Source organism: Haemaphysalis longicornis, unplaced genomic scaffold (assembly GCF_048455015.1).
Source record: "Haemaphysalis longicornis isolate Haplotype H1 unplaced genomic scaffold, Haemaphysalis longicornis Haplotype H1 scaffold_2, whole genome shotgun sequence".
NCBI classification, from domain to species: domain Eukaryota; kingdom Metazoa; phylum Arthropoda; class Arachnida; order Ixodida; family Ixodidae; genus Haemaphysalis; species Haemaphysalis longicornis.
The window spans coordinates 3479690-3488699 of NW_027526295.1; the positions used below are offsets into that span (position 1 = coordinate 3479690).

General features: G+C 47.1%; 1 non-coding gene across 1 annotated transcript; it reads right to left on the reverse strand.

The window, feature by feature from the left end:
* Positions 1–6605: 6605 nt before the first annotated feature.
* On the reverse strand, positions 6606–6677 carry Trnar-ucu (transfer RNA arginine (anticodon UCU)). Its single transcript has one exon. It is a non-coding gene; the product is annotated as a tRNA-Arg (tRNA).
* Between the last annotated feature and the right edge of the window lie 2333 nt (positions 6678–9010).

Here is a 9010-nt window from a genome sequence, read left to right on the forward strand (position 1 = left end):
CTACTGGGCCCCTTTCCCAAGTCAGCCTCAGGGAACAAGTGGATCATTGTGGCAACGGATTACTTAACCCGATATGCAGAGACGCACGCTCTTCCTCGGGGAACCGCTGCCGAGGTAGCGAAGTTCTTTCTTCACAAACTTGTCCTCAGACATGGAGCGCCCGCTGTAGTGCTGACTGACCGGGGGACGGCTTTCACATCTGACTTAATGCGTGAAGTACTGCGCTTGACGCACAGTACTCACCGCAAGACTACTGCTTCCCACCCCCAAACAAACGGCCTCACGGAAAGACTTAATAGAACCTTGGCTGACATGTTGTCTATGTACATCGACCTCAACCACAAGACATGCGATAAAATTCTTCCTTATGCCACTTTCGCTTATAATACAGCCATGCAGGAAACGACCCGGTTCACGCCATTTGAGCTTGTTTTTGGCCGCCCAGTGACGCAACCCTCGACGCAATGCTCCCTGTGGATAACGACGTGGTAGCCGGCACTGATGTTGACGAATTCACGCAAACCGCTGAAGAAGCTCGTCAGCTTGCAAGATTTCGCATCCTCAGGCGACAAGAAATCGACGCCCGGCAATATAACCTGAGACGACGGAATGTGGACTATTGTCCCGGCGACCTTGTTTGGGTATGGACGCCTATCCGCCGCCGTGGACTGTCGGAGAAGCTGCTTCGCCGCTACATCGGTCCCTACAAGGTTATCCGACGTATCTCCGATCTGAACTACGAGGTGTTACCTCAGAGCAACTCCAACGTTTCTTCTCGACGTCGACCGAGCTCTGAAGTTGTGCACGTAGTGCGCCTCAAGCCATATTACGAGCGGCCATTGGACACCCCCGTTTGACCTACTGTGCTTCCAATTTTTGTCCCCCGGTTACCGCTGCCCTCTTGCTGCCTTGTGTTTCATCTGATTGTTATTTTGTTTTGCGTATTCCTTTCTTTTCGTTGCCCCTTCGCGTACGCGTTCTAGTGGCATCGGGTCGATGCCACCCCGGAGGGTGGAGCAATGCAGCATCTCCCGTGGTACAGTGTGAACTTCCCGCCAGGTACATAGTGGTGTACCTTCCCGTTTGTCCGTTAGGCGGTGCTCGAAAGCAAGGAAGAGGACGAGGAGTGCGCGCCGAACGAAGGAAAAGAGGAAGAAGACCGTGGAACGGTTGAGGCTAGCCAGAGCTCGTTGCTTGTGGGCACAAGTTCGCCTTGTCTAATAAACCCAGTTTGCCTTTTTATTGTAACCATCGTTACAATATATCAAAGTTGCAGTCCTTATTGCCAGTGCCGTTTGGCGTTTTAACAGTGTTTTATAGTGCCGAATGAGGTATGATTGGCTTTTTTTTATGCAGGAATCAATAATTGAAAATTCAAGTCGAGAAAAAATGCGCCGTTTTTTCCGGAAGCGGGAATCGAACCCACAACCTCCGCATAACGCGTGCGGTGCTCTACCATTGAGTTAGTTCCGCGGCGACTCCTCTGTCGACTATACCACGGGGTTTGGTATTTACGACTGCTCAGAGCCTGGTCAACTAGCGCCGCCCCTCGACCAACGCGGGAATCCTTACAGAATCCCGCGAATCCTCGACCAACGAGGGATTCAGAATCCCTCGTCCCGTACGTCTCTGTTCTACAAAATGCATTACGAGGTTCTGGCTTCAGCAGTCTGAAATGCCTTTGGCTATCCCCGACTTCCGACCACGTCTTACGTGCGGCCGCTGGGAAAAGACGTTGTACGTCTTCCCGCGTTGGTCGAGGGGCGGCCCTAGTTGACCGGGCTCTGAGCAGTCCTAAATACAAAACCCCGCGGTATAGTTGAGAGAGGAGTCGCCGCGGAACTAGCTCAATGGTAGAGCACCGCACGCGGTATGCGGAGGTTGTGGGTTCGATTGCCGCTTCCGGAAAAAACGGCGCATTTTTTCTCGACTTGAATTTTCAATTATTGATTCCTGCATAAAAAAAGGCAATCATACCTCATTCGGCACTATAAAACACTGTTAAAACGCCAAACAGCACTGGCAATAAGGACTGCAACTTTGATATGTGTCCTTACGGAATCCCTCGTCCCGTACGTCTCTGTTCTACAATATATATATATATATATATATATATATATATATATATATATATATATATATATATATATATATATATATATATATATAATCAGTGTCGAACTGAAAAAATACAGGTTCGGTTACGATTCTCGTGCAGTCGAAATCATTTCGTTACGGTTCACAAAAATACCGGTCTAGGTCCGGTTGTTGGTTCGGTTCAGTTCCGGTGCGACACCCTGGTATATATATGTATATATATATATATATATATATATATATATATATATATATATATATAGTTAAGCGAAAAGGTTCCTGGCTATGAGGTTAGCTGTACGATAGAGAAGTCAAACTGAAAAACATAACAACATTTATTCTAACGTTTCTACCGGGGGCCGGTCTTTTTCAAAGATACAAATAGTGCAGATCAGTTGGGTTTAAATACATTTCAGTTGTGGGCGGGGCAAGAAAAACGTAGGCTCTACGCGACACAAAAAAGCCGCAGAACGCACAAGGTGGACAAAAAAAAAAAGGGGGGGGGGGGGTAGAGGGCTGTTGGAGTGCTGCCGGGGAACAGGGGGGAAAGGGGCCTAATGAAGGCAGGCGAAGCTATAGGATGAGAGGAAAGCATTGCAAGGTACTGAAGTCACGACGGGAAAGCAAGAAGGTGAGAACTAAGGAGGGGCTCGTTCTAGCTCGTTTGTTGACCTGTTTCTGGCGGCAGGTGCCAGGTAGGGCAACCTGCAGGGTGTGAGAGTTTCAAAAATACAGAAAATATGCAAAGAACCAGAGGAAATTGACTGGTGAGGAGAAAAGGGTGGGAAGCCCAGAGGTAACTACGGATGCCTAGTGCAAGCGTTAACACACATAAACAAAGGGAAAAAAGAAAAAAGAAAACGAGGGAAGGAAGAGGGGGATTGGGATTAGCGGGAGGGACGCGGAAACCGCAGAGGGAGGGGGGTGCGGGGATGAAAGAGGTTCGAAGAAAAGACCAAGCGACCATGCGGGGATGAAAGAGGTTCGAAGAAAACACGTGGTTTCACATGGCGCGAAATCGCGGAAACGCTTTCTTGCGAAAAACGTGGCAGCCGGCCACGAGGCGTCCACGAGGTCATGCAATGCAAGGACAATACAATGCAAAGTAACGCTAATTTAAGCATGATCACATAAATACCGAAAATAAATGAACATAAGGCGAAAAACATAGAAAAAAGGAGATATACAGTGCCACATGAAGTTTTTGAAGAGTAATTACGCAAGATCATATTTCTTTACATACCCGCATACAGACGCACAGAAAAAACTATAAACAGAATATCACCACAGAAAAGACAAGCCGTTTTATCTACCCGATAGCAATTGTTCAGTGCAAAAGGACACAAAATAATAATCATACAAATAAAGAAAAAATTATAAAGCAAGGGGTACTATGGTGAAATATATGTACATGTGGTATGGCAACTACACACAAGCAATACACTGACACAGTACAAAGTACAATCTGTACACAAATTAAAAAAAAAAAAAGTAAGAACGTTGCTCTTTCAGAACAAAGTTTCTCAGTTGCTCGCTGCATCGGCCTTCTCCGGTGCCTGATTGGGCAGGCAAGACAATCGGCCTGTGTTTTCATTTATGCCGCTCAAGACAGTGTTAAACTTGTAAATAAGGTACGATTCACGGGCTTCACGATCAAAATGCGTTTTGAAATTGGACTGAAGCACTGTGGCTGTGAATACGTGGAAAGGGTGGCCTAGATTATTTACATGTTTAGATAGGGGAAGGTGTGGTAGGGACTTTATGTGTGCTCGGTGGTTGTTGATTCTCATTCTAAACGGATTCTCAGTTTGACCAACGTACTGGGCGTGGCATATGGTGCATTCAAGAAGGTAGACAATGTTTGCGCTGTCACAGTCAAAGTTTCCTCTTATCTGGAAAGAGAATGAAGACGTGGTGCTGGTGGCGACAGAGGCTTTAGTCATCATGGGGCATAGTTTGCACCTAGGCTTATTGCAGGGTCCGCTGCCTGTGAAGCTGGGGGTGTTGACCTTAGATGACGTTACAATATCCCTGATGTTTCTCGCACGTCGGTACACGACACGGGGAGGCTCAGGGAAAACACTTCGCAACTTTTCGCTTTGGAGTAGAATGTTGTGGTGCTTTCTAAGTATGCAGTTTACGCTGGAGGACGAAGCGGCATATGTTAGAATAAGGTTGGGGGGTCGTATTCAAAGATTTTGATTTTGAGTTAGTTATCAGGTGGCGGCGGTCCTGTTTCTCAGACTTCCTAATGGCATCACTGATGACAGACGGTGGGTATTGTTGTCGTGTTAGGTCATTAGTTAGTTGTTGACAGTTAGAGGCAAAATCAGCTGGGTCAGAGCATATCCTTCTGAAACGCAGAGACTGACTGTATGGTATGCCGAGTTTACAGTGTTTGACGTGGTTGCTTTTGAAATGCAAGTACTGGTGTCGGTCCGTTGGCTTCCTGTACACTGAGGTCACAAGCTTGTTGTCCGATATCCTCACTGATACATCGAGAAAGTTGATGGTAGATGCGGAATACGAGTGGGAGAATGAAATGCTCTCGTGGGCGTTTTTGAAAGCGGTGAAAAATGTTAGAAGTTTCTCTTCCCCATGGCACCAAATGAGAAAAATATCGTCAATGAACCTTCGATAGAAAAGAGGGTGAAGCTGTGCCTTGCTTAGAAATTCCGACTCCAATGTGCCCATGAAAATGTTAGCATAGTTGGGTCCAATTTTTGTTCCCATCGAGGTCCCGTCGATTTGCACGTAGTGCTTATTGTCGAACTCAAAGTTGTTCAGCTCCAAGACGAGCTTTAGAAGTACGCCGAGAGTTTCACCATCAATTGAATTGTCTTGGGCGGCATCATTGTATGCCTGGATGACAGATCGGATGCCGTCCGAGTGTGGAATATTTGTATATAGCGAGGCGACGTCGAGAGTGACTAGCAGGCTACCTTCCGGTATAACTAGATCCATAATATCAGCCAGAAAATGGTTTGTATCCTTTACATATGAAGGTAGTGTGGGAGGAATGTCTTTGATTAAGCTATCGATAAAACTAGAGATGATTTCTGTTACTGTCCCTATACCGGAGATGATTGGCCTGCCTGGATTTCCTGCTTTATGTATTTTAGGCAACATATAAAATCGTCCTGGAACTGGGCTTAAAACTTGAAGTAAGGCTGCAGTTTTTTCCGGAAGTTTTTTGTCTTTGACGAGCGCAATCAGTGTCTGGCTTACCTTGTTCTTAAATTGCGGAGTCTGATCGGTGACAGTTGGTTTACTAGAAAGAAGTATCGCTGAGCTGTCTTTCCGCCTCAGTGATGTAGTCCTGCTTATTCATAATAACAATTGCGCCACCTTTGTCGGCGCGTTTGATTGTTATGTCGGAGCGCTCGCTTAAACGTTTTACTGCCTTTTCATCTTTCTGTGAGAGATTTTTGTGATGCGGTGATCGATTTTTACATTGAGCTAGAATGTCGCGTTGTACCGCCTTGATGTAGATGTCTAAGCATTTGTCTCTTTGTGGGGGAGGAGTCCAATGGCGTAGTGATGGCAGCCTAGTGTCCATATTAGGGTCTTGTGATTTGCCATAGTAATATTCGCTGAGCCTAAGCGTTCGGGAGAAGTTCTCTAGATCCTTAGATCTCTAGAAGTTCTAGAATAAATGTTGTTATGTTTTTCAGTTTGACTTCTCTATCGTATATATATATATATATATATATATATATATATATATATATATATATATATATAGAGAGAGAGAGAGAGAGAGAGAGAGAGAGAGATCATGAAGTTCGATGGGCCAGCATAAAAATAGAGAAAGAAGTCGACTGACACGTTTCCCGTTTTTGTTGCCAACAGCTTCGGAGTTAGAAACTCCTTCTTCAGGGATGTATGCATGCATGCGGCCTTGCAGTTTGACCGAATCGAAGATCTATGCCTGTGCCGCCATCTTATGTCTGTCTCCCTTCATACCCCCCCCCCCCTTTTTTTTCTCCTTTTCCCTTCCCGCTGACTACTGTTACACCATTTGCGGAGCGCGCAGGACTCACTCTTGTTTTTGATCTCGTATTTGCTTGTGTGCCTCTTGTTACGTGTTTTCGGTCTGCCTTTTCGCCCGTGTTCTTTCCCCTTCCCTCACCTTCCACCTTTCTAGCCAATCGGAATGCCTCACTTGCTCAAACTGTTTAAAACACCCCTCACCCGTGACCTCTCCTGCAGGGATGAGGGAAGTAACCCTCCCTCACAGAAGTTTTTGTATAAAGGCGCAATGTGAGAAATTAAAATACAGCCTGAAGGAGATTCTAACTCCGAAACTGTAGGCAACAAAAACTGGAAACGTGTCAGTCAACTTCTTTCACTATATATATATATATATATACAGAAAGAAATGCCGGCAGTCTACAACGCCAAAGAAGGCATAGGGGAATGGTTACAATATTTTTTTTACCGTTAAGTGACGTTACATTATTATTTATTATTATTAATTACGTGAGAAAGAAAGAAAGAAAAACACGTGCCCAGAGTGGGGACCGAACCCACGCCTTTCGATTAGATCTCGAATGCCTTACCAATTCGGCTATCTGGGCGACTGTGTTCCGCTTCACTTTCTGGGGTATTTATATATACTACAACTGTATCTGACGCTTGAGGGTGGTAGCCAGCGCCACTCAGACTACACGGGGAGAAGGGGACCTTCTTTTCAACCCCCGGGGCGTGACGCGAACGTCTACAGCCTGTCATAAGCGGGTAACTGGCGGGAAACCCTCTTATGCTACCTTGGCATCAAGGCTGCCAGAACCGAGGCCCTCGCTAAGCTTTCGCATGATAATAGGGTTTGTAAATGAGGGGCTCGTTAGAAATACAGGAAGAAATGCCGGCAGTCTACAACGCCAAAGAAGGCATAGGGGAATGGTTAGAATATTCTTTTTTTACCGTTAAGTGACGTTACATTATTATTTATTATTAATAATTACGTGAGAAAGAAAGAAAGAAAAACACGCGCCCAGAGTGGGGACCGAACCCACGCCTTTCGATTAGATCTCGAATGCCTTACCAATAAGGGCTATCTGGGCGACTGTGTTCCGCTTCACTTTCTGGGGTATTTATATATACTACAACTGTATCTGACGCTTGAGGGGGGTAGCCAGCGCCACTCAGACTACACGGGGAGAAGGGGACCTTCTTTTCAACCCCCGGGGCGTGACGCGAACGTCTACAGCCTGTCATAAGCGGGTAACTGGCGGGAAACCCTCTTATGCTACCTTGGCATCAAGGCTGCCAGAACCGAGGCCCTCGCAAAGCTTTCGCATGATAATAGGGTTTGTAAATGAGGGGCTCGTTAGAAATACAGGAAGAAATGCCGGCAGTCTACAACGCCAAAGAAGGCATAGGGGAATGGTTAGAATATTCTTTTTTTACCGTTAAGTGACGTTACATTATTAGTTATTACTATTAATTACGTGAGAAAGAAAGAAAGAAAAAGACGCGCCCAGAGTGGGGACCGAACCCACGCCTTTCGATTAGATCTCGAATGCCTTACCAATTCGGCTATCTGGGCGACTGTGTTCCGCTTCACTTTCTGGGGTATTTATATATACTACAACTGTATCTGACGCTTGAGGGTGGTAGCCAGCGCCACTCAGACTACACGGGGAGAAGGGGACCTTCTTTTCAACCCCCCGGCGTGACGCGAACGTCTACAGCCTGTCATAAGCGGGTAACTGGCGGGAAACCCTCTTATGCTACCTTGGCATCAAGGCTGCCAGAATCGAGGCCCTCGCTAAGCTTTCGCATGATAATAGGGTTTGTAAATGAGGGGCTCGTTAGAAATACAGGAAGAAATGCCAGCAGTCTACAAGATGGTCGTCCAGATCTATGGCGAGTTTGCCATTGCGAGCGTTACGGCAGATGGCACCGTGCTCGAAGCTTTAGTCCACCACAATGACCTAGCCATCGAAGCTGGTCGAGCTTCGCTCACCTGAAGCGCGGTTAGAAAGCCTTCTGCAAGCGCCAGTGACCAAAACCATACCGTGACCTCAAGGAATTCCCGGTGGACCCCGGCTACTCCCCTTCCAGTCGACGCCAACGAGGGTGCCAACCGGTGTTGAACTGAGGGAGGGACACGCAGCAGCCGAGTCGCCAGCCGACGCCCCCGGAATCGTCTATTTTTCTGCGAGAAGCGTTATGCTCAACCCAAGGGAGAAACGGAAGAGAAAAATTCTCAAGACTGTGATCCGGGATTCTTAACACCAACGGGAAGCGCTGGTAACTTCGAGCACTCTTCCAATCAGCAAGGCAGTACTCTGCTAGCATCGAACCCTCGACCCGGCATGAGCGCTGTGGGCTATCACAGCTTCGAAGACGCGTTTCTAGCACGGACGCGTCCAGCAAGCCAACAACGGACGAGGTGGCAGCGGAGTCTTCTCGCAACACCATCGCTGAAGCGCTGCCGAATATCCAATCGGAAAGCGTGCTACGAAGCCCCAGCTTTACGCCAGATTGAGCTTAACGGAAAGTGAGACTAACATACAATGGAGGAGGTGTGTCTGATAGGAGTCGGAAGGACATCGTCCTACCGTCATGGATATCACCCATAATGCACACCCATCTAAAGGTCCCTGGCTCGACCCCGGGTTTCGGCACCAAATGTGAAGAAAGGGACGGGCGAAGACAAGACAGAGACCAGAGGCCACCGTTCCAAGCTGCCGGTTCCCCTTTCTCTCCAACTTCATCCTCTGTTTCTACACCCGTTCGCTTAACTCTCTGCCTCGTCCTAGGGCTGTTCGCTACTCGTTATATCATCTGCATCTTGCAACGCCGCATCCATTGGTGCCGCTTGCGTCTTACATGTACCCCGTTGTGAAGCAAACCACTCCTAAATTGATTCTCTATCGGTGCGGTTGTTGCTTTTCTGGCTTTC